At 46.5% G+C, this 22,419-nt stretch overlaps 1 long non-coding RNA gene across 1 annotated transcript in view; it reads left to right on the top strand.

The window, feature by feature from the left end:
* Positions 1–2,698: 2,698 nt before the first annotated feature.
* The window catches only part of LOC149435084 (uncharacterized), a 60,550-nt gene continuing 40,829 nt past the window's right edge, over positions 2,699–22,419 (top strand). Inside the window, exon 1 of the long non-coding RNA XR_016308560.1 lies at positions 2,699–2,818. This is a non-coding gene — a long non-coding RNA (uncharacterized LOC149435084). The remainder of the gene's footprint in view (positions 2,819–22,419) is intronic.

Raw genomic sequence — 22,419 nt, 5'->3', positions numbered from 1 at the left:
AAAGGATTTGCAGATGAACGTTTGAAAATCTACTAGTGTATAGCCAGCTTTACTGCTCTCCAGCCAACCAGGTTGGATGGGTTGACTGCCTTCTTCCTCATCTCAAACAATGGTTCTTCCCACCACGCTGGCTATCATGTCGCCGCAGGATGCCTGGACCACCATTTCCAAATATATATATAAAAAAAAAATTGCCTTCAGTTATGACTGCGATCTCTTCTACAGGAGGAGGGATGACTGCCCCCCTCCCCCGCCACCAATTCCTTTCCTGGGCTCTCTCATTCCATTGGGGATCCTGGGACCGCTCCAACTGGCAGCACCGACTTCAATACACACAGAGAAAGGAGCTGATGTAGTTCCTCCCTCTCTGTGGGATCATGAAATGGAAGCGACAAGGATTTTGTCAATTTTGGTTCTGGTTCTGTGTTTACTGGGCAGTTGCCGACCAGCTACTGTGCAGACCAATATGTGTCTGATCAGCTGCATTGGAGGCCAGAGGAGAGATCTGGGGTCTGATAGAGCCAGATGTCTCCATAAAGAGGACCTGTCATAGCCCATGCTGTCACAAGGGATGTTGTACATCCCTTGTGATAGCAATAAAGTTAATTTATAAAAAAAAAAGGGAGAGTTAAAAAAAAGTTTAAAATAAATAAATAATTAAAAACACATTTTAAAGTGGCCCTACCCCCGTGCTCATGTGCAAATGCATACACATATGTAAATCCAGCAGCCATATGTAAATGGTGATCACACCATACATGTGAGGTATCACCACGAACGTCAGAACAAGAACAATAATTCCAGCACCAGACCTCCTGCATCACTCTAAACTAGTAACCTGTAGAGGCTTTTAAAGTGTCACCTGTGGAGATTTTTAGGTACCGTAGTTTGTAGATGTTCCACGAGTGTACTGCACAGTCTATTCCAAATCAAAACAAAAAGAAAAATGTTTCAAATTTGTTATTACTTTCCAAAAAGTGAAGAAAAAGGAATATTTGGCTGTAAAACATGACTTGTTGAAGTATTTGGATGTGTTCAATCTGATCCATGATCCCTGGTATGCGATAAATAAGCCCAAGACCATAGTATGAGACATATCCCCATATCATGATGCTTGCACCACCATGCTTCACTGTCTTCACAGTGTACTGTGGCTTGAATTCAGTGTTTGGGGGTCGTCTGACAAACTGTCTGCAGCAGATCCAAAAAGAACAATCTTGCTTTCATCAGTCTACAAAATGTTGCTCCATTTCTCTTTTGCCAGTCAATATGTTCTTTGGTAAATTGTAAGCTCTTCAGCACCAGTCGTTTTTCCAACAATGGGACTTGAGGAGGCTTCATGCCGATAAATAATATATAGTTGCAAGTGCACTAAAAGCTGCTAAGCACTCAGGTAACCAATAAAACCTCAAACAGACAAATTATATTATAGTGCAGCGCTAAAATATATAGACAAAAATGACCAATAAAATGCAATCACTGTATAAAATAGTTCATATGATAGGTGGTGTCATAAAACGTGAATCCTGTATTCAACTGGAAGTTGGTGCTTGTGCAGTCAAAAATGATAAGAATGCGCACTCACCAGAGCGCATGATAAAATGCGCATTTATATGTAAATATCCTGATGTCACCGAATGTTATCAAGGTCTAATCAGGAATGGAGTAGAATCCATCACTGAGTGTGCCTGGATCTTGTAGCCTCTGGTGTGTGATGGAAAGGTAACCGGGGTCCCTGTAAGGGATGGACAGGTCAGCTCACCAGGTATATGGAAATCCTACTGCGAGTCCTGCGAATCTGTAAAGTAATCCATTAATAAAATAGATCGGGAAGGTATTCAAAACAGAAGCCAGGTCTTGGATGCCAGAGCGGGTTACCAGAAGATCCAGAGTTAGGAAATACAGTGGTGTCCTCTGTTCACCCCCAACCGTCTGATTGGATGGTGAAACAACAGCAGCAGACTGATTAGGTCATCTCTTTGCTCTCTTCTCCTATCAGTATGTTCTATGTTGGTACATGTGCATGCAGCACACCTGATTGGCTCTCGGTTCTGCCCCTCCTTCTTCCAGTGCTGCTGCATAGTAAGAGGCTGATACCAAATCAATTTCAGGCACTTCCACTAGTGGCATTAAAAAACACACATTTCAAAATTTATTAAGCCCTTCCTGTCGGATGTATGTATATATGTGGCAGCACAGAGATTGGCCGTATTCTGTGCCTCCTCGTATACGCATACCTGTTTTATGTTGGCAGCATGCCCCCAGCACTCTGACAGTACCGTCACTGACAATTGGAAGCTGGTAGGATGGGCTTCCAATTATCTAATCACTTTGACATCCAATCACAGTGATCACATGGTGCGGAAGCTGAGCAAGCAGGTGACGATGCTCCGGTGTTACTATCTCTTAAAAGGCTGGGAAGAAGGGGTTAATGAATACAGAGTTGCATTCATTTGTGTCTATTATATCTGTCTGGAGATTAGTCCAAAGATGTACAGTTTTTATTCAACTGTGTGTGGCAAAATATCCTAAAAATCCAGAGCTATGAACAGGGGATTATAAGAAGATCCTGGGATTTCCCGCTGTAAACGCATGTGTTCTGTATTGCAGACATCTAGAACTGCATTCACCTGATGCCAAGCATACTGCTGTGCTGCGAGCAAAAGATCCTGCGGCGGCCCAGACCTGGTTCAACGCAGTTCATGGGGCGGTGACGGAACTTCTTCCCAAGGTGATGGCCGAAGTCCAAACTCAGCTGAGAAAAAACGGAATCTCTGGAAGTCATGAAATTCGGCACATGGGCTGGCTAGCAGAAAAGGTCAGTTTGTTGTGTCTTTGGCTTTATATTGTTTATCTCACGAGCTAAATGACCACAAAAATGTCTCATCTGAAGTCCCTTTAACTCTTTTCCGCCTACTCCGGTGTCCTTGTACAAAGTTCTGAGTACCTGGGGGGCGGGAAGATTTTCGATCATGTGACTACTGTGTTTGGCTGTCATAGTGGTCACATGATCAGGAGTCGTTCCACTGGCTATGGATTATTAGTGAGGGCCGAGAGCTGTCTTTGACAGCCCAGTGTCTGTGCTGGGAGCTTGCAGTGAGCTTGTTCTCAGCACAGAAACATTGGCTGCCCAACAACGCACATGTGTGGGTGTTAAAGCCCGCCCTTGCGGCTGCAAATATGTGTAATTTGGGTGACAACAGGTTAAAGTGGAACTTAACCCCCCCAGGTTTAATTTTACTGTAAACCCCCTCCTACCTTGTGTGCTGGGGTGAACTTAAATAACATACCCAGCCATCAACTGCAGCATTGCCCTGCAGTAATCTGCTGAAAGCGGAACCCACAGGGCCTTGTGCCGCCATCATTGGAGCCAGCTTTCTCTTCCAAGTCCTAGCAAGCAGCTCCCGATGACACTCCACTGAGCATAGACAATATTCGTAGTCCTCCTGGGCTTAGGTGAACCTGCGGCTAAAGCTGCTAGTACCTAACCATATACCAGAAATGGTCATTCCAAAGTGTAAAGTGAGGTGCTGCTCTAATAACTAAACTATATGTAAATCCAAATGTGAATAAGTGATGAACAGTAAATAAATGAGTGAACAATACTATAATACCCAGTGACTATATTAACAGCATAAGTGACATCAACCCCAAACTAAACATCTACATCGCCTCTCCTAAATGGGTGAAATCAACATAAAAAAATCTATAAATACAATAATTAAATACACATACATATAATGAATGCCGTGGTACTGGATATGCGCCTATTACACAACACCAGTAAATACATATCATGTGGTGACATAAACGCATGTATGCATTACATTCCCAAAACCAACTGATGTGAAAGAAATGGCAGTGATCCCACTAAGGGATAACAAACAAAGTGAATCAGTGAAACCACTCCTTGTGGTAAACGTATGAAAAAGGGAAGAGGAATCAGATTATAAACGCATGTATACCTACATGCTCAAGGATAACTGGTGAATAAGAACAATAGCAGTGATCCCACTAAGGGACAAAGAAAGTGAATCCGTGAAACCACAAATTGTGGTACTTGTGAAAAAAGAAAGAAGTCAGGCTCACCGCCTGTAAATCACTAACAATCACTAAATGTACACAATTGTGACCCCCCTACTGGGGATAAGTGAACAGAAAACCTATAAATAATGAAGGGATTTGTAACCCCAAATGTAACCTCTTCAGCACATGTCTTTGTTCCAACAGTGGGACTTTGCGGGGGCTTCTTGCAGATAGCTTGGCTTCACATAGGCGTCTTCTAATTGTAACTGTCCTCACAGGGAACGTCACACCTTCTTTCATCTTCCTGGAGCTGATTGTTGGCTGAGTCCTTGCCATTTTGGCTATTCTTCTATCCATTCGAATGCTAGTTATTCGCTTTCTTCCACGTCTTTCAGGTTTTGGTTGCCATTTTAAAGCATTTGCGATCATTTTAGCTGAGCAGCCGATCATTTTCTGCACTTCTTTATATGTTTTCCCCTCTCCAATCAACTTTTTAATCAAGGTACTCTGTTCTTCTGAACAATGTCTGGAACGACCCATTTTCCTCAGAATTTCAGAGAGAAATGCACTGTAACCAGCATGTCCAACATTTGCTGCCTTCCTTCCTTAAATAAGGGCAATAATTGCCACCTGTTTTTCAAAGAATGAATGACCTCACTAATAGAACTCCACACGGCTATTATTTTGAACATGCCCCTTTCAATGAGTGATTCAATGACACAGAATCAGCAGCATGCATGTCATGACTGTTAGGTCTGTTGGATTTCTATTACTCTACTACACCTGCTAGGAAATTATTTGCCATGTAGAAATATCATTTCTACCAAAAACCATGTAGAAATATCATTTCTACCAAAAACAGTGATTGATCCGGTTAGTGATGTCTGACTGCTAATATTTTGAACACAACTGAATAAACTTCACAAGATCTACAAGATGTCTTATCGATTGAGTCACTGACTGGTATCCAACTAAGATTGAAGTTATCGCTATCTCATCACAACTGAGCCATCACTTCTAGGACCACTGAGAGGAGGCTGCATGCAGGGCCTTGCCCACCAGAGAGGGAACTGACACAGCGTTGTACCTGACATCCGTTGGAGAGAGTCCGGGTTCCAGACCGGTGGTGTTTGATTATCATAAGGTGTTTTAACCCTGCAGGGTCACCGCATGGAGGTGAGGGGCCATTGCACCTAGAGTGGGATTTATAGTATCCTGTTGCAGATTTATGGTGATCACAGGACTACAGAACACCTCCACCATTTGCATGGTTTTGGACACCTTCTGTAGATTGGACATTTATTTCACCTTTTAGGACACGTTAATAATTTTGTGTTTTGTTTTTTTCTGTTCATGTTGATTGCTGGATTATCCATGTTTATTTATGTTTGTGGATACACGGAGAGTGTGAGGCACTGTTTGCCGTCACTTATTTCTCTGCTTATTCAGAACCCCCCATTTGGGGTTACAAATCCCTTCATTATTTATAGGCACTATAGCCTATGTTTTCTGTTCACTTATCTCCAGTAGGGGGGTCACAATTGTGTACATTTAGTGATTGTTAGTGATTTACAGGCGGTGAGCCTGACTTCTTTCTTTTTTCACAAGTACCACAATTTGTGGTTTCACGGATTCACTTTGTTTGTCCCTTAGTGGGATCACTGCTATTGTTCTTATTCACCAGTTATCCTTGAGCATGTAGGTATACATGCGTTTATAATCTGATTCCTCTTCCCTTTTTGTACGTTTACCACAAGGAGTGTTTTCACTGATTCACTTTGTTTCTTATCCCTTAGTGGGATCACTGCCATTTCTTTCACATCAGTTGGTTTTGGGAATGTAATGCATACATGCGTTTATGTCACCACATGATATGTATTTACTGGTGTTGTGTAATAGGCTCATATCCAGTACCACGGCATTCATTATATGTATGTGTATTTAATTATTGTATTTATAGATTTTTTTATGTTGATTTCACCCATTTAGGAGAGGTGGTGTAGATGTTTAGTTTGGGGTTGATGTCACTTATGCTGTTAATATAGTCACTGGGTATTATAGTATTGTTCACTCATTTATTTACTGATCTCCACTTATTCACATTGGGATTTACATATAGTTTAGTTATTAGAGCTGCACCTCACTTTACACTCCACTGCACATGCGCAGCGTATTGTACATAGCCCCAAAGCCACCTGGGATACATGATGTTGGTATCCTAGGGGGCTTCAGGTGGGGTGGGGAGGATGTCATTCTTGCCTAAGCGAGGAAGGCAGAAGCATGGGGTGTGTTTGCCTGAAAAAAAAAAGAAAGAAGTACAGGAGTTGGATAAAAATATGGAAACACTACATGATTTGCAGGTGTGAAAGTAACGACATGGTTTGCGTTGAAAGCGGAAGTGACGTAACATTCTTTTGCTTCCGCTGTGTGATGAGACACCTAGCTAACAGGTGGAAAGCCTCACGTCTGTCATTTACTGCGTGCGCAGCTAGTAATATGGAGTCATGTCAGAGCTTACTGAGCTTCAAAGAGGGCAAATTGTTGGTGCCATTTAGCCGGTGCCTCTGTGACTGAAGTTGCCAATTTATTTGCCGTGTCACGAGGTACAATATCAAAGGTTATGGCGGCATATACAGTTTGTGGGAAAACAATGTCTGGGCAGCCATATCTTGGTATTCTGCAGGTCCCATTGTCACCTTGAAATATAGAGTCACTGCCAGTGACTATGTACAAATTTTGGCAGACTATGTGCACCCCATGGTGCAGACATTGTTTCCCGAAGACCGCGCCATTTACCAAGCTGACAATGCTCTGAATTCACACAGCTGGCGTTGTCAAATCATGGTTTGACGAGGATGCAGACAAGGTTTCACACCTTTCCTGGGCGCCACAGTCGCCAGACCTCCATATCATAGAGCCATTATGGTCAACGAGATTTGGGCTTGTTTTCCTCCTCTTGCATCTCTGCGAGAACTGGAACGATTTTTGTATGAAGAGTAGTATCAGATTCCATTATCCACCACCCAAGACTTATATTTGTCAATTCCCAGGAGAATTCAGACCGTCTTGGATGCTAAAGGCAGTCCAACACTATAGGAGCTAATGATTTTGTTCTTTTACCTAGTGTTTCCATAATTTTGTCCAACCCCTGTAACTGGGACTGAAGGTTCGTATTAAAATCTTAGTAGTTTGACTTCATCGTGTTCTTGCTCTATATCTGTTTAATGTGCTGATTGTCTGCTTGTTATTTGGGTCCACTTTAAACTATGATCAGTTACTTAAGCGGAGACCTTTCTCTGCCACCTACTGGAAATTGTCATTTCTGTGCAATGTATGCGATTAAAGAGGGGACTCCGTATGCAGCTTTCATTGAATGTTGCCACTTAACAGCAAGCACTGAACACATCAAATATGCCACAGTCTCCTGGGAAGTGTAATTAGTCGGTTTGTTTGAATTTGGGGTTTTACTGTTACACTTAGGAATCGGGGGAGGCTGAGGATAGGGCCACTGTAGCTGACAAGCCCCCTTTGCCAGTCACACTTCGTGAACAGGGGATTGTGGCAGCTATGCTGTGTCTGAGATCAATGTTAGTGACGCCCACTAATTGGGCATTCGTCGGGGAGGAGCAGAGAAGCTGGAAATTAAGGAACCAAAAAGAGATTTACTTCACATTTCAATACTGTTTCATTGGAGAAGTGAATACAGGCATTTAGACATGCAAGGATGGATCTGTATTTATGTTTTTAATTCCTTCAGGAGTTAATTTTTTAAGGCCCAACACTGGAAACACTTTTTAGTCGGTTATTGTGTACCGAGAATACTATCTCTACAGTCACTGACCTTACATTTTCCAAAATACAATATTTTTCCCTAAAGCGGGCCTTTAACTACCTGCCGACCGCAGATAGCCGAATGACGGCTGCACTGTGGACACAGCTGATCACGTGACGTGGTAAAAGGCCAATCACAGCGGCCTTTTACCACGTGATCAGCCGTGTCCAATGACACGCTGATCACCGGGAAATGCAAATGCCGGTTCTCGGCTGCACTTTCCTCACGCTGTCAGATCGTGAGGAAAGTACTGCCGAAAACTGGCATTTGTCAGAGCGGGGGTCGGCACCGATCATCGGGGGTCACTAATCATCAGTGCCCTGATAATCGGTGCTCAGCAGTGCCACACACAAGTTCCGCCCAGCAGTGCGCCCACCTGTGCCCAGCAATGCACACGCCTGTGCCCAACAGTGCGCCCACCTGTGCCACCCACCAGTGCCACCCACCAGTGCCCATCAGTGCAGCCCAGCAGTGCTGCCAGTCAGTGGCCAGCGGTTGTCAGTCAGTGCCCAGCAGTGCCGCCAGTCAGTGCCCAGCAGTGATGTCAGTCAGTGCCACCTATCAGTGTTGTCTATCAGTACCCATTATCAGTGTCGCCTATCAGTGCCACCAATCAGTGCCACCTATCCGTGACACCTCATTAGTGCTGCCTATCAGTGCTGCCTATCAGTGCCCTTCAGTGCTGCCCATCAGTGCCGCCTATCAGTGCCTATCGGTGCTGCCTCATCAACGCACATCAGTGAAGGAGAAAAATTACCTGTTTGAAAATTGTTATAATAGAAACAAAGAAACTTTTTTTTTTTTCTTCAAATTTGTTTGCACTTTTTTTGCTTATAGCACAAAAAGTAAAGTGCCCAGCGGTGATTAAATACCACCAAAAGAAAGCTCTATTTGTGAGAAAAAAATGATAAAAATTTCATATGGGTACAATCTTGCATTACCGCGCAATCGTCAATCAAAGTGCGACAGCACTGAAAGCTGAAAATTGGCCTGGTAAATAAGGGGGTATAAGTGCTCGGTAGGCAAGGGGTTAATGTCTTAAGGGGCCATGCACGGTGCTTACAAGAAGGTGTCCGTTCCGATATTGGGAGCACGTGTAAAGGTAAAGGTACTCTGGGCTCTGATTTGGGTCACGCCGTGTACATCGTTCTCTGGGGAGGTACAGTAGTAAGTGTAGATGCTGAGACGACTTGTTCAGCTGAGCCAATGCAAATTTAATGAGCATCACACTTCCTAGCGTTGGCGGTTGGATTGGCTGGATGTCTGTAAAGACAGATGCATCCAGTGAATGCTTCCTGTGAATATGGAAGATGGACAGTCTAGGTGTTGATAGACATCGTTTATGTATTTACTTTGTACAGTTATTCTTATTTGCTTTTTATGAACACGTAATTTCCAAAAGTTTTGCCCATTTATAACAGTCCCTGAGCGATTTCTCTGCTCCTTTTTTGTTATGTTTCCACAGAAGTTGAAGCGTATCTGAACCCGAGAACAAAATCTTTTCCAGTTTACCAATCTTTAGATTTGGTGGCTGCCATTGTTTCATTTTTATTAGGATTATCTAGTTTTTATGTTAAGCTGGTAATCATGTTCACTTCCTGTCCTAGGGTGACAACACTCAATGTACTATATCTATTGTAATGTTTGGGGGGTTTTTAGCTCAGGGTAGCGCTCACCATCAAGTAGAATCCACACCAGAAATTGTTGTTTTAGAGTTTCTTGGCCCAATTTTTATTAAAGAAAAAAAAAAAGTCCATACAATGTATGTTTGCCACATCAACAGAAAACAACCAATCCAGCCTCCTGGCTTGCACTTGTAACAAACTAGTTGTTCAGCCTCCTGGCTTATGTACAGCAGTTCTGCTCAGGCCTTCCACTATAGACCCTCGTCAGTCCCCCATAGACCACTTCCTCGCCAACACTGTCCACACAGCTGGCAGCCCCTTGCTGCCCTGATCCTCAGGCTCTGGACTCTGTCCTTTCCAATGCACATATGCACTCCTCTGGATTCTCCCTTGCACATACCTGGATTCCTCAGGAGGATAGAGCCCAGAACCCTGGTTCTATCTCTACAAAAAGCCCAGAACCCACCTGCATAATCAGTGTTCTGGCTATTTTTCAGAAATTTTTCCCAGGTGAAAAGCCTAAAAATTGCCAACTGGTGTCACTATGGTACCACCGAGCATCATGACATCAAAGCCCCTCAGGACGCTGGATGGTACCATACTGACACCAGCTGGCAATTTTAGGATTTTCACCTGGGAAAAAGTTCTGGAGGACACATTTTGTGCACAAAGCAGTTTTAACATAGAGTAAATGTGAGTGCATTACTTTTATTAATGAAAATGATTTTTAAAGGGTAATACACTATGATTTGATGTATTCCTCTATAACCATTGTGGAAGGGGAGTTTATCGTTTGAGTGGAGAAGGACCCCAAACAGCAGGATACCGTCCCATCCACACTTTGGTCCATTTAAAGGGACACAAGCGCTATATGACCTTACTTAACGGTTTGTTCATTATTTGAGGTGAGAGCACAACCGGTGGGGGGGCACATTTATGCAAGTTATTCGCACCAAATACTTTTTAAGAAGCACGGGATAGTATACGGTAAAGCAAAGTTTGCACGTTTGAGGGAACTCATATATGGATTTTTCTTTTGACTGCTTATAACAATCATATGGACACTGTTGTTGAAAATCATCATTGGTTTATTCACTTTTTCATTTATTTTGATATATAACTAATAGTAACTGGATGCACAATTACATATATTTATATTCATTTATATATTTTGATATGCATTAGAAATATTAGTGATTGGATACACATATTATTTTTGAATTGAAGAACGGCACATTGTGGGGTTTTGGGACTACAGAACACCTCCCCCTTTCTCCATCTATGCAAGGCTAGGTTCACACCCTCTCTATGCTTTTTCTCTAAAAAGTTATTCACTATAGCGTATGGATGTATGTATATTAATAGCCAAAGGAATGACCGTTTCTGGCCTTCCCACCCCTTTCTCATGCTCAACGCACATTTGAAATTGTGAAAGGGCAGGGATTCCCAAAACTCAAGAAGCGGCTAATTAGGCGGTCGCTTAAAACCTCACCCTCACAGGGGCTTTGCGGCAGCATAATTTTCCTAAGGCAAAGTTCACACATGTCTGGTGTGAATTTCCTGGTCATTTTCACTGCCAATTTCCAATGCAGCTATTCAGCGGTTCAGCTGCGGTTTTCAAATATGGTTCAGATGCAGATTTATGGCGCTGGTAGCCACTGGCGTCTTTAACAATACCTGCTCCACTTCAGGTCCAGACACTTGCACCGCCTTCCAGTCTAGGACAATTTTCAGCTTTCAGCACTATCACACTTTGAGTGACAATTACTCAGTCATGCAACACTATACCCATATTACATTTTTGTCTTTTTATTGTGACAGAACTTTCTTTTGGTGGTATTTGATCACCACAGGCTTTTTTATTTTTTGCTATATAAACGAAAAAATATTGGAAAGTTTGAAAAAAACAAAACATCTTTTGCTTAGTTTTTGTTATATAATTTTGCAAGTAGATAATTTTTCTTCATAAATTTAGGCCAAAATGTATTCTGCTACATTTTTGGGATAAAAATAACCCAAAACAGTTTATAATATTTAGTCTGTGTGAAAGCTATAGAGTCTATAAACTATGGGATATATGTTTGAAATATATGGCATATGGCTGTGATCGGGATGCTGGTATGGGGTGTGGCTGTGATCGGGATGCTGGTATGGGGTGTGGCTGTGATCGGGATGCTGGTATGGGGTGTGGCTGTGATCGGGATGCTGGTATGGGGTGTGGCTGTGATCGGGATGCTGGTATTTGGTGTGGCTGTGATCGGGATGCTGGTATGGGGTTTGGCTGTGATCAGGATGCTGGTATGGGGTGTGGCTGTGATCAGGATGCTGGTATGGGGTGTGGCTGTGATCAGGATGCTGGTATTGGGTGTGGCTGTGATCAGGATGCTGGTATGGGGTGTGGCTATGATCAGGATGCTGGTATGTGGTTTGGCTGTGATCAGGATTCTGGTATGGGGTGTGGCTGTGATCAGGATTCTGGTATGGGGTGTGGCTGCGATCAGGATGCTGGTATAGGGTGTGGCTGCGATCAGGATGCTGGTATGGGGTATGGCTGTGATCAGGATGCTGGTATGGGGTATGGCTGTGATCAGGATGCTGGTATTGGGTGTGGCTGTGATCAGGATGCTGGTATGGGGTATGACTGTGATCAGGATGCTGGTATGGGGTGTGGCTATGATCAGGATGCTGGTATGGGGTATGGCTGCGATCAGGATGCTGGTATAGGGTGTGGCTGCGATCAGGATGCTGGTATAGGGTGTGGCTGCGATCAGGATGCTGGTATGGGGTGTGGCTGCGATCAGGATGCTGGTATGGGGTTTGGCGGTGATCAGGATGCTGGTATGGGGTGTGGTTGTGATCAGGGACACAAGGAAACTAAACTGGGGCCCTGGGGAGGCTGGCAGTGCAGTGTGTGAGGGTACAAGCAGCCTGACATTCAGTGTAAACTCACACACTGCAGGATCGTTCACACTGAGAGCAGAGAGAAGCGATTGGTCACAGCAGTCACATGTGATACACCACGTGATCGCCCTAACACAGCGGTAATGTGATCCACTGTGTCTGGGCGACACCCCGATCACCGGGTTTCGTGGTGATCGCTCTGTGAGCTGCACACGATGCAGCCTAACGTACAGGAACATTAGCCCGCATCGGCGCTGCTTCCCGTCTGCCGTCTATGTAGAATGGGCGGACGGGAAGAGGGTAAGGGGGGGGGGGGGCCAGGTAGCTGGCTTCTTGTCCTGGTTTGGTATGGATTTTGAGGGTAATCCCATGCCAAAAAAAAAACCCCTTATCCGAGCATGTGGCCGGGCTGGCCTGTAAAGGGGGAGACCCCCAGATCCTCCCAACCCAAACCCCCCCCCCCCCATCCATGTGAATGACTATGGGGTGCATTGGGCATTTTTTTGCTATCTGTCACTTCGCTTTATCTGGCAATAGCACGGTCATGCAACGCTGTACACGAATTATATTTTTCATTTTTTTTCCCCACAAAAATAGAGCTTTCTTTAGGTGATATATGAACACCACTAGGTATTTATTATATAAATGAACATTTTGAAACAAAAAAAAAAATATTTTTAACTTTTGTTATAAAACATATCCAATAAAAATGTAAACAAAAATCAAATTTCTTCATAAATTTAGGCCAACATATATTCCGTTACATGTTTTAGGTCAAAAAAAAAAAAGCAAATCAGTAAATGTGTATTAATTGGTTTGTGTGAAAGTTGTAGCGTCTACAAACAATGGGATAAATAATAAATACTGGAAGTTTTCTTTATCTTTTTCATTTATTTATTTATGTTCATACTATTAATGTTGATGATGAGTGGGGCTGTGATAGTGCGCCGAGCGATCTGACACTTTGTCGCAACTGACACTGACATCTCCAGTGACACTGATACAGTGATCAGTGTTAATACTATACACTGTCACTGTATAAATTAAACTGACTGGGAAGGGGTAACATCTAGGGGCAATCAAAGGGTTAGCGGTGTGTACTGTGTGTAGTATGGGCTGCTTTTACTAATCCATTTGGCTGATTTTACTCTCTGCTTTGCAGGGAGAAAAAAATAAGACACATTGCTGCTGTTTGTACAGAGGTCTGTGTTGCTTGTCAACACAGAGCTCTGCTAAGTCATTCGCTCAGCCGTTCAGCAGATCTCAGCCATAAATCATTTGGCTGAACCTGCTGATTGGCTTGGGCTGTAGCGAATGGCAGCACAGATGGGGGTAACGGGCACACATGCCCCCTACCTAGAAATGAAAGATCACATACATGTACATGATCTGGTGCAGAAGAGACCCCAGGCTGCTGTATATTTGCATGGGCCTGTTGGCAGCTGGTTAATTCATGGAACAGAGTTCTACTACCTAGTAGTCTCTTATATGTTGTGGTGAGATGTCTGGAATCGGGATCCCAGATCTTCACATCCAGTGCAGCCATTACTAGAGGGTTCAACTCTTCTAGATGTGGGATTCATTTTATTGGATGGTCCATGCAGCAGAATTAGTGGGAACAGATGATACTATGAGAGACAGAAGAGGCCAGAGGGTGACTAAGCCCCGTAGACTCCACTGGTAACTAAAATATCACTTTTGGGTGGACTGACCCTTTAACTGTACAGGATATGGTGGTGGTACACAAATGAAAGGAGTACGGGACACACGGAATGATAGAAATGCCAGTCACCACAGACTTGGAATTACACTGTATCTGAGCACCACAAAGCCAAAATGATAATTTATTCATTTGTAGTAATCAAAGAAAACTCCCCCATCCATCCATGTTTCCATGCTTTATTTTACTGAGAAATCACTTTGAAAAACTCTTGTCTAGCATTTCTGGCTGTGGCCACCTTGAGTAAGGGCAGATGACTGATGTAGCATTTACTTCCTGGAATCCATCTGCCCTTAGCTCAGGCACGCGGGTGTGCTTTGGTGAGAAAGCCCCTGCTCCACTCCTGAATACTCTTGGGATGTATGAGTTTATTTGCCTAGGCTAGAAACCAGGAAGTAACTGAGGAATTGTTAATAAAAAAGAATATGTTTAAAACAAGTAGATATGACCTACGTTCCTAAATACACTGCTCAAAAAAATTAAAAGAACGCTTTTTAATCAGAGTATAGTGTCAAGTCAATTAAACTTCTGGGATATTTATCTGGTCAGTTAAGAATCAGAGGGGGTTGTTAATCTGTTTCAGCTGCTTTGGTATTAATGAAATGAACAGTTGCATTAGATGGGCAACAATGAGACAACCCCCAACACAGGAATGGTTTTACAGGTGGAGGCCACTGACATTTTTTTCCCTACTCATCTTTTCTGACTGTTTTTCACTAGTTTTGTATCATATGACGCCCTCCCAGAACTGGACAACCGCGCTCTAGCTGTTATTCGGCTATAGCGCACTTGGGAAGTGGTTAAAAAGATATCCCAGCATCCTCTGGGATACCATGTTTCAGTCCATCTGATGCTGCCACGTTGCACCTCAGACTGTCCAGGAGCTCAGTGGTGACCTGATCCAGATCTGGGAGGAGATCCCCCAGGACACCATCCGTCGTCTAATTAGAAGCATGCCCTGACGTTGTCAGACATACATACAATCACGTGGGGGCCATACAAACTACTGAGGACCATTCTGAGTTGCTGCAATACAATTTTAGCAAAATGGACTCGTCTGCTGCATTTTTTTTTCACTTTGATTTTCGGGGTGTCTTTGAATTCAGTCCTCTGTTGGTTGATAATTTTCATGAAATGATGGGGCGTCCTTACATTCCTAACACATTACCCCGTCCATGTCAGTATAGAGATCCAACATGAGATTTTTCCCCATTGAGATCTGATGTGTTCTCAAAGTGTTCCTTTATTTTTTGAGCCGTGTATTTGCTAAGGATAGCAGCAGAAGGATCAAAAATAGCTCATGTTTATTGAGATTGAAGTTTATTTTATTTATTATTTATTTCAGGTACTTATATATCGCCGTCAATTTACACAGCACTTTACATATATATTGTACATTCACCTCAGTCCCTAACCCTCAAGGGGCGTACAGTCTAAGGTCCCTAACTCACATTCATACATACACTGTCTGTCTATCTATCTATCTATCTATCTATCTATCTATCTATCCAGTTGTATCCGACCCTTGGCGATTTTATGGACCGTCACTCGTAAGCGACTTTTGCCATGAATTCTCTTAAAAGTTATTTACAGGGTAGGTTGCCAGGTCTTTCTCCAACCCCCACCATGCAGGAGATCCCACATGGCCAGGGATGAAACTAGGACAATTTAGACAGGAGCCAATTCACCTACCAGCATGTCTTTGGAGTGTGGGAGGAAACCCACACAGGCACAGGGAGATTATGCAAACTCCAGGCATGTGGTGCCGTGGTTGGGATTTGAACCAACGACCCAAGTACTGCCAGGTGGAAGTGCTAACCATTTAGCCACTGTGCTGCCCAAGTTGTGCATTAAAGTTTTTCTGTTGCCTGAAGTTGCCCCTCCTCTGATCAATTTATTGTGTTCCATTGAACGGGCTGCCGACACACGCCAGAATAGACCAAATATCGGACACGCATCGTTTCTTCTGACTGGATGTGCAGTGTGGTGCGCTGCAATGCATGTTTGTCAGATGTGCGTTCGGTTCCTATTGACAATGGATGGCACTGCAACACGCTAATGCATGGACCACGTGTCGACCTATGTTGCAGGAATGCATCTTACCGCAACACAAAAGTGTGATTGGATGCTTCATGTAAGGTGCGCATAGGCAGGGCAATTCACAGAACGTTACAATACACAGAGTCCTCCAGCATACTTACCAGCCAGCCAGCAAAATTGGAAAAAGCCTAAAATGTTTCAGCAATTTGTGTTCAGTTTGTTGGATACATTTGCAAATATATGTAAAGCCGCACTGCCACGTCAAGGCTCCTCTGTACAGTGCGGTCCCTAACTCCACTCTAATGTCATTTCCAAATTGTGACATACAGAGCAAGAAATACATTCAGAATGTAAACTAGTTCAACAAAAATTAAATCAAAAACAGAGGTTTTGGTTGCATATATTTGCAATCATATACGAAACTACCATCTATAGACGTCTAAAACATGAGTGAAAAAAAAATGCTGGCCTCCAACCTCCCCTTATAGCCAGTCCAACACACGCCTTTAAAAAAGAATACCGGCCTCCAACCTCCCCTTATAGCCGGTCCAACACACACCTGGAAAAAAAATATTGTAGCTCTCTTGTGGGTGAAGAGAGCTGGTGTAATTGCTTTCTTGGAGGCAGGTGCTGATGACAATCCTTCAATAGAGCGATGACGGAGCCTCCACGTGAATGTCACATGCTGACGGAGCCTCCACGTGAATGTCACATGCTGACAGAGCCTCCACGTGCTTGGCACATTCTGACAGAGCCTCCACGTGCTCGGCACATGCTGTCGGAGCCCCCAGGTGCTCGGCACAAGCCGTCTGAGCCCCCACATGCTCGGCACAAGCCGTCGGAGCCTCCACGGGCTCGGCACAAGCCGTCGGAGCCTCCACGGGCTCGGCACAAGCCGTCGGAGCCTCCACATGCTCGGCACAAGCCGTCGGAGCCTCCACGGGCTCGGCACAAGCCGTCGGAGCCTCCACGGGCTCGGCACAAGCCGCCGGAGCCTCCACGGGCTCGGCACAAGCCGTCGGAGCCTCCACGTGCTCGGCACAAGCCGTCGGAGCCTCCACGTGCTCGGCACAAGCCGTCGGAGCCTCCACGGGCTCGGCACAAGCCGTCGGAGCCTCCACGGGCTCGGCACAAGCCGTCGGAGCCTCCACGGGCTCGGCACAAGCCGTCGGAGCCTCCACGTGCTCGGCACAAGCCGTCGGAGCCTCCACGGGCTCGGCACAAGCCGTCGGAGCCTCCACGGGCTCGGCACAAGCCGTCGGAGCCTCCACGTGCTCGGCACAAGCCGTCGGAGCCTCCACGTGCTCGGCACAAGCCGTCGGAGCCCCCACGTGCTCGGCACAAGCCGTCGGAGCCCCCACGGGCTCGGCACAAGCCGTCGGAGTTTCCACGGGCTCGGCACAAGCCGTCGGAGCCTCCACGGGCTCGGCACAAGCCGTCGGAGCCTCCACGAGCTCGGCACAAGCCGTCGGAGCCTCCACGTGCTCGGCACAAGCCGTCGGAGCCTCCACGAGCTCGGCACAAGCCGTCGGAGCCTCCACGTGCTCGGCACAAGCCGTCGGAGCCTCCACGTGCTCGGCACAAGCCGTCGGAGCCTCCACGTGCTCGGCACAAGCCGTCGGAGCCTCCACGTGCTCGGCACAAGCCGTCGGAGCCTCCACGTGCTCGGCACAAGCCGTCGGAGCCTCCACGTGCTCGGCACAAGCCGTCGGAGCCTCCTCGTGCTCGGCACAAGCCGTCGGAGTCTCCACGGGCTCGGCACAAGCCGTCGGACCCTCCAAGGGCTCGGCACATGCCGTCAGAGCCTCCACGGGCTCGGCACAAGCCGTCGGAGCCTCCACGTGCTCGGCCCTTGCTGTCGGAGCCTGCCAGGCGGAAGTGCTAACCATTTAGCCACTGTGCTGCCTCCAACCATTTAGCTACCGGCCTCCAACCTCCCCTTATAGCCGGTCCAACACACACCTGGATAAAAAAATATTGTAGCTCTCTTGTGGGTGAAGAGAGCTGGTGTAATTGCTTTCTTGGAGGCAGGTGCTGATGACAATCCTTCAATAGAGCGATGACATAGGGGACTTTCTGATGATGAAGGTCCTCCTCTTCTTCACCTCCTAGTGTAAAATTTCTTCCAACTTCTTGGCCATCTTAACTCCCAGAACAGTCGCACCCTGGCCATTTAAGTGCAGTCCGTCCCTGCTGTAGAGCTGGTAACTGAACAAAAAGTCTGCCCAGTTCTCCATGAACTCAAACCCCTCCTCTCTGCACCAGTTCTTCAGCCACTTGTTAAGCTCTCTAATCTCATTCTGCCTCACTGGTGTGGCTCGAGGTACAGGCAGTATTTCTGAAAATACTGCCTTGGAGGTTCTTTTCTTCAATATAGCTCCCAAGTCTCTGAAATCTTTTTGTAGGGCGTTCCATCTTCCTCTGACTTTGTCGTTGGTACCGACATGTACGATGACAGCTGGGTCCTCCCCAGCCCCTTTCAGCAATCTGTCCATACGATCTGCAATGTCCCGAACCCGAGCGCCTGGTAAACTACAGACTGTTCGGCAATGACGGTCTTTGTGACAGATTGCTTTCTCTGTACCTCTAAGAATGGAGTCCCCTACCACCAGTATATGTCTATCCTTAATTGTATCCTTGCCCCCATCTTCACTGGAGGAGATGTTCCCCTGGCATTTTGGTAGGGTATTGAAATTAACGTCGCGTTCTGTCGGAGTCTCCACGTGCTGGGCACATGCTGTCGGAGCCTCCACGTGCTGGGCACATGCTGTCGGAGCCTCCACGTGCTGGGCACATTCTGTCGGAGCCTCCACGTGCTCGGCACATTCTGTCGGAGCCTCCACGTGCTCGGCACATTCTGTCGGAGCCTCCACGTGCTCGGCACATTCTGTCGGAGCCTCCACGTGCTCGGCACATTCTGTCGGAGCCTCCACGTGCTCGGCACATTCTGTCGGAGCCTCCACGTGCTCGGCACATTCTGTCGGAGCCTCCACGTGCTCGGCACATGCTGTCGGAGCCTCCACGTGCTCGGCACATTCTGTCGGAGCCTCCACGTGCTGGGCACATTCTGTCGGAGCCTCCACGTGCTGGGCACATTCTGTCGGAGCCTCCACGTGCTCGGCACATGCTGTCGGAGCCTCCACGTGCTGGGCACATTCTGTCGGAGCCTCCACGTGCTGGGCACATTCTGTCGGAGCCTCCACGTGCTGGGCACATTCTGTCGGAGCCTCCACGTGCTGGGCACATTCTGTCGGAGCCTCCACGTGCTGGGCACATGCTGTCGGAGCCTCCACGTGCTGGGCACATGCTGTCGGAGCCTCCACGTGCTGGGCACATGCTGTCGGAGCCTCCACGTGCTGGGCACATGCTGTCGGAGCCTCCACGTGCTGGGCACATGCTGTCGGAGCCTCCACGTGCTGGGCACATGCTGTCGGAGCCTCCACGTGCTGGGCACATGCTGTCGGAGCCTCCACGTGCTGGGCACATGCTGTCGGAGCCTCCACGTGCTGGGCACATGCTGTCGGAGCCTCCACGTGCTGGGCACATGCTGTCGGAGCCTCCACGTGCTGGGCACATGCTGTCGGAGCCTCCACGTGCTGGGCACATTCTGTCGGAGCCTCCACGTGAATGTCACATGCTATCTGAGCCTTTACGTGCTCGGCACATGCTGACGGAGTCTCCATGTCGATATCATATCTCTTCTCGCTCACTGTGGCAAGCCTGCCGGGTGAGCTGTGTTTGCAGTAAATATTGTTTACATCTGCAATAAAAAAGAATTGAATTTAGCACCTTTAATATACATTTTATATATTTTTCTTTATAGAAAATTAAATTACAGAGAATAAAGTTAGAATCACCTGTGCCAGGGACAGCAAGGAAACCTGACATGATAGGGACACAGGGATGACTATAGTGGCCTTCATATAAAAATGCTAGTTGGGTGGCAGTTATGCCAAGCCTCTACAATTAAATGACTGAAGAAACCGGGAAGTTAAATGAGTGGGCGGGTCACAAGGGAAGTGGCAGTAGGTAGTAGTGGTGTCACCTGCCTGGCTCTGCATTGTGGCTGGGGTTTGTGAATCATTGAGCCAGCTAAGCACAGCCTTTTTTTACTGGCAGTTTTACCCAGAAAGTGTGTCATTTATCAGCCCTGAGGTCAGACAGGATACGGGTCACCCACTATGGGGGGGTCATACACCAGCCTGACAACAGCTGATTGTTTGCATTGGCACGGAGAGTAAACATGTGACTAATGTAGTAGGAATATTTATGTCTAGTCATATGTTTTTATCAATGTTATATGGATATTCATACTTTTGCTGGTGGAGTTGCAATGTGAGCGTCACATGTATTCATGAACATCCATATACATGTGTGCATATGGGAATGTCAGCCGTCATTAGTGTCTATGACCATCCCTATACATGTGTGCATATGGGAATGTTAGCCGTCATCAGTGTCTATGACCATCCCTATACATGTGTGCATATGGGAATGTCAGCCGTCATCAGTGTCTATGACCATCCCTATACATGTGTGCATATGGGAATGTCAGCCGTCATCAGTGTCTATGGCGATCCCTATACATGTGTGCATATGGGAATGTCAGCCGTCATCAGTGTCTATGGCCATCCCTATACATGTGTGCATATGGGAATGTTAGCCGTCATCAGTGTCTATGACCATCCCTATACATGGATACATATGGGAATGTCAGCCGTCATCAGTGTCTATGGCCATCCCTGTACATGGATACATATGGGAATGTCAGCCGTCATCAGTGTCTATGGCGTTCCCTGTACATGGATACATATGGGAATGTCAGCCGTCATCAGTGTCTAAGGCCCAGGGATGATGAATTCCTATCTCCCTACACCTGCTGCGGGCAAAATTAAAAAAAAAATTGCTAATTTTTTTAGTTGTAAAAAATGAAAGGTACACCCAAGTACATATCATCCAATCCCCCCCCCCTCCCCCCCAGACATATACACACGTACAAACGTAAAAGCACACGCTGGGGCGCCTACACATGAAAACGTCGGTTGCGATACACGTTACATATCGCCGCTCACGCCAGAATGAGCGCAATAATTCTAGCAGCAGACCCCCTCCATACACTATACTGATCACCTAGAAGGGGCTGTAAAAGCGTCAACTACAGAAAATGACGGACTGTTACAGCCCCTTCTAGGTGATCAGTATAGTGTATGGAGGGGGTCTGCTGCTAGAATTATTGCGCTCATTCTGGCGTGTGCGGCGATATGTAACGTGTATTGCAACCGACGTTTTCATGTGTAGGCGCCCCAGCGTGTGCCTTTACATTTGTACGTGTGTATATGTCTGGGGGGGAGGGGGGGTTATGTGATTGGGTGGAATTTTAATTTTTTCAATTAAAAAAAAAATATATATTTTTTTTTCTCAATTTGTTTTCATGACATAGGGAACAATGTCCCGTCTGTGATGTATTTTGGTGACAGGTTCTCTTTATGGAGACATCTGAGGTGTAATAGACCCCGGATGTCTCCCCTGTACTACACTGGATGGACTGCAATGCACATCGGATCGGATTCCATATGTCCCGCCCTCAGTGGGCGGGGATCTCTGACCGGTAACCAGGAAGTGACATCACACCATCACTTCCTGGTCAGGACCAGACGGGGACGGGCGCTCTCTTCCTTCCTCTCCTGCTGAGGGCGGTGAGCTGGTCCCGGGGCCCGCAGGTGAGGGAGATAGTGGGCGAGGGGAGGGTCACACGGGGCGGGGGGGGGCGGCACTGTGTGGAAGCGGCTGCGCTGCCCCTCCAATGCTTCCACCTGACAGGTGAGCCCCGCAGCAGGGATGAAGGGGAGAGGAAACTACCTGCCCCACCCCCGGGACGTGTCCGGACATGCCCGGCCATATGAATTCCCCATCCCTGCTGGAATGTCAGCTCTCCTCAGTGTCTATGGGGATCCCTGTACATGTGTCCATATGGGAATGTCAGCCGGGAAAAAGGGGGAAAAAAGGGTCCAGTGAGAGGAGGTGAGTTCCCTCGTCTCTCTCTAGATCCACAATACATACCATTTTGGTGTTCTGCCTTGTGGTGGCGCCCATTGACTTTACTGCCGGCGCGTAAACATCCAGCAACGGCTCTGAAGCAGCCGCGCAGAAAAGCCCGAGTCCTCTTCATGGTGGTGGGCCTCTTGGTGGTGGGATCTGCAGACTGCTCAGTGATCCCTCCTTCCATAGGGGGTTTTCCTTCCCTCGATTCCTCTTTGGTGGTTTTCTGAGAAATA

The sequence above is a fragment of the Staurois parvus genome, unplaced genomic scaffold (assembly GCF_062004578.1).
Source record: "Staurois parvus isolate SC_StPar_1 unplaced genomic scaffold, SC_StPar_1.0 ptg001615l, whole genome shotgun sequence".
Taxonomy (NCBI): Eukaryota; Metazoa; Chordata; class Amphibia; order Anura; family Ranidae; genus Staurois; species Staurois parvus.
The sequence above is the reverse complement of the archived record's forward strand: the minus strand, read 5'-3'. Positions and strand labels throughout refer to the sequence as shown.